At 32.4% G+C, this 4,376-nt stretch overlaps 1 long non-coding RNA gene across 1 annotated transcript; it reads right to left on the bottom strand.

The window, feature by feature from the left end:
* Positions 1 to 2,456: 2,456 nt before the first annotated feature.
* LOC111890978 (uncharacterized) lies at positions 2,457 to 3,324 on the bottom strand. The gene is made up of 2 exons (XR_002850064.2): positions 3,072 to 3,324; positions 2,457 to 2,970 (listed from the first exon to the last, which is right to left on the bottom strand). It is a non-coding gene; the product is annotated as an uncharacterized LOC111890978 (long non-coding RNA).
* Positions 3,325 to 4,376: the final 1,052 nt, after the last annotated feature.

The following is a 4,376-nucleotide window of genomic DNA, read 5'->3' on the forward strand; positions in this document are numbered from 1 at the left end:
TCACAAAATTCAAATTTCAAAACTTGAGGGCAAGTTTTGAACTTTTCAATACACAAGGGATCAAATAACAAATAATAAAAATTAAACAATTAATTTCATAATTATCTATATTTGACCTAGTCTTATTTTAGTAGATAATTACCAAATAATTTTAAATAATCCATATTTATCATATAAACAACCAATACTAAAAAGATTTGAAATTATCTATTGTTTTGGCAAGGATAATCATTTAATTAAGATAAAATTCGGATTTTAACTTCAAAAAACGATTTAGGCATCAAATCCAAGTCAAAACAGCAGCTAAATCCCGAAACACCCTCTGTCTGACGCACAAACTTGCCGAGTCAGACCTGGACTTGCCGAGTAAGGCCAACTCGCCGAGTCCAGATACTGAATCGCCGAGTTGAGTCGGGCAGAGGCAAAAAACTCGATTTTAAGCAAACAAAACAATTAAGAATCACATACAACTGAAACTAATCAAGGCTTTGATACCACTGATGGGTTTTATGCATAAGAAACATTCATATGTGCTCATACAAACCCTAATGCTTGGATCTAGGTTTCTCTATTATACATGCTTTGAATCCAAGACTTACAAACCTAGATCTATCATATATAATTTGAAATTACTATAAGGAAAACAGATCTAAGTGGTTTACCTCTTCCAAGTAGCTTGAATCCTTGTAGTCTTCTTAATCTTGAGCTTAGAGTCACAAATGCAACTCCTCTAATGGTTCACAAACCCCACAAGCAAGAAGGCAATATGAGAGAGGGTGAGAGATGTTAGAAATTGGCCTAGGGTTCTCTTAGAATCAAGTGGTAGCCGATTTCATTACCATAGGGGTCTTATTTATACTGCTAGCTGCTAGGGTTTCAACCTAAACCCTAATGGACAACTTAATCACCAAGCAGCCCATAGAACCTTCTAGATTATGGCCCTTGGATGAAAATATGATGGATCCCTATCATAATTTCGTTCCCCCTTAGTCCATTAGGTTCTCCAACCCAAAACTCAATTATCATGCATTTGACAGTTTATACCCCTTTATTTAATTAGTCTCTTTTAGTCACCAAATTAATTCCTAATTAATTTATGACCAATACTAATTAAATAAATATGATTTCTCCTTTAATATTTTATTCTTATAATATATTAATAAACCATAATATTCTCTCTTTCTCCTTAAATTACATTGTCAAGTTGCTTTGGAGAAGGCAACCCAAAAGGACCACGCACAACCGGGTCAAGTACATACCAAATATAGTTACGAGCTTAGACACTATTCCAACAATTTTATCTACACGTTGAATTTCAGGACGAAATTACTTTCAACGGGAGGATAACGTAACAATTGGTAAAGTGTTCGACGGTCAAACCACCGTAAAATGCTATTTATTAAGGACCAATTGTGTGTAATTATATGCTTATAATGTATATTAAATATATTATATTCATAATTTCTTTTAGAACATCTCAAAACATCTATCGTTGAAGATCAAATCGAAAATCGTCAAAAATTTCGTTTATTGACGACGTTAAAAATAAATTTGTGCATTAAGTTTATTGGAGAGTTATGGATAAAAAATTTAAATAAATTATGTTCTCCTAATTTCGTAGATAAAAATAACGTTCAAAATGGAGATCGTATGAGAAAGTTACTCTACTTTAAAGTTATAAAAATTAGTAGTTATCTGATTTCTTGAAACAAATTGTGTACTATTTCGTTTGGAATAGCTAAGACTCTCGTAAACTACTTTCGAACATGTTTTTCAATTCAGATTATAGTATATTACTTTATTACTCCCTCCGTTCCAAATTAATAGTCTAGTTTTGACTTTTGAAGTCTTTTTTCTTCAACTTTGATCTTATATATTTTTATTTTTGTTATACATTGCTTGATAAAACTTAGAACAATGATAAAGCATTTAAAATACAATCCATTCATATATTTTGCATCAAATGTTATCTATCAGAAACAAAATTATTTAAGGTCAAAGTTTAAAAAAAAAAAAAAAAAAACTTCAAAAATCAAAAGTAGACTATCAATTTGGGACGGATGTAATATATTTTATAATATTATAATACTTTTAATGTCGATCAAAATCATATTTGTAAAATCTATTGACTCCGAAACAATTAACCGCGAAACTTTAAAACATTTTTTTATCCTGTATGGCGGAATTTAGTTTCGTTTGAGCTTTAAAACTCGCCACATCCGACCCAACCAATAAACACATATGAAATATATTAAGAAATCGAGTTTGTAATTAATAAAATTAGCCGAGGGAATATAATGACATTATTACAGAATGTTTGCATATGCATAATTATACATTAAACCCTCAAAAATAAAAATATATATACATCACAAAAATATATTATGTATGATTAAAATACCCAAGTACTTGTACGATATGTATTTTGCTAAATAACCAAATACATGAATGATATATATTTTAAATACTCAATTACTTATACATATGGGTATATCCCTCATAAAAATCTACAATATTTGTTGTTTGTTGTGTACTTATAAAATCCTACAAAGATCACACGTATTATATTCAATAACTCCCTCTCACACGTTCTATCTCTCTACACATATCTCTCACAAATATTATATATCCCAAAACAATGACACATATCTCTCTACACGTATCTCTCACAAATATTATATATCCACAAAGATACTGCAAGAGTACTCTCCAAATTCTATATTTGATCATATTGTACCAGAAGTCTCCCAAAAATCTGCTTGAGATCATGAAGTTATAGATACAAATTGTTCCCATCTTCCCCCTTTACCTGTCGATTCCCAGATGTAACACACCCCCTTGATCAACCTTGCAGCCACCACCTTCGATTGCTGCCAAGAACAACCAAGAGGGCAGTAGCCCGTTTCTTCTTCGTGTTTCCTTTTCCTTCCAAACAATCAAAACCCAAACATCCTTTCCCTAGATCGATTTCTGTCAAAAGAAAACCAATCATCCAATTTCCAATGATTTCTATAAAAAAAAAAAGGAAGAAAAGATCAGGAGAGCTGCCGGAGCAGCCCCCGTCCACGTACCTTTCAACCACCGAGAGCAAGACCCACCGAAGTGCGTGTTTCCCCGGAGCAAACACCGCAGGCGACCGTCCCCTCTGATCCCTCGCCCCCTTACCTACCGCTACGACGCTGCTGCCCTACTCCATCCCGTTCTTCCCTTCGGCCCGTCAAACCCAGGAGACCACATCGGTTTGCGAAGCGAAGCCGATCGAGGAAACCCTTTCTGGCCTCCTTCCTTTCGCAAACCACGTAGCCACACCGATCGACGAAACCCTTTTTGTACACTTGGTGAATTTGACAAAACAAGCCTCTGCTAAGCGGGTCGACATTATATATGTTTTAATTTGAAGTTACAAATTTGGTCCCTGAGATTCTATCATTTAATTCTATTATACCCTTTCAATTTTATTTGAATTAAATTAAACCCTTAACTATATGTTTATTTGATTTTTTAATATGTTTATTTGATTTTTTAATTAATAAAATGATTATTTAAGTTTATAATAATGTTTTTTATTTAATCTAATGTTTTAAAATAAAAAAAAAAGGAATTTATGGAGTGGTAATCATTTCCAATGTCTAGTGAGTTGGTGGTGGGTTGGATGTGAAGCTGACATGGCGCACACGTGAGAGTATTTTTCCGGTGAGGTGGGTGTGACCACTCCTCATAGCCTTATGGTCTTTAAATTAAAACTGGTCTTTTGACATAAACTTTTTTAAAGCAGGACCCCAGTGATTTAAACAATTTAAAACGACCCTCTTGGATATAATTTATTACAAATTTAGTCCCCTGGTGTTAAATAAATTACAAAACAACCTTTTCTTTTAAATATAAAATAACTGAAAATAAGTATCTTTACTTTAAAACATTACAAATAAACCCGAAAAAGTTTGAAAGTCCAAAAATGGTTACTTTGCAGTTATTCACGAAAAGCTTCACCAAAACGAACTGAGATCGTGATCACACATCGAATGCGAGTTTCTACGGCCCTTCTTTTACTGCTTTAATATTTGGGGGCGAATACATGCGTGTCTATTAAAGTTTCGATGATTGTCGTGTTTTATACACATAATAGCATCATACTTTATTATTGTTCAAAAACTTATTAAATAGCAATCTAAAATAAGATAAATCATTAATAAACTATACAAGTTAAAGTAGATTGTTGAAAGATAACATGCTTATAGTTTGTAATCAAAAATATTATTCTGCATATTTGTCGCGTAAAAGGAAAATACATTGACATACGTGGTGGGGAAACTAAGCTTATGAAAATACATACTTATTGGTTAAAATTATCAAATTTAACTTTATTGTAAAAGATT

The sequence above is a fragment of the Lactuca sativa genome, chromosome 7 (genome assembly GCF_002870075.4).
Source record: "Lactuca sativa cultivar Salinas chromosome 7, Lsat_Salinas_v11, whole genome shotgun sequence".
Taxonomy (NCBI): domain Eukaryota; kingdom Viridiplantae; phylum Streptophyta; class Magnoliopsida; order Asterales; family Asteraceae; genus Lactuca; species Lactuca sativa.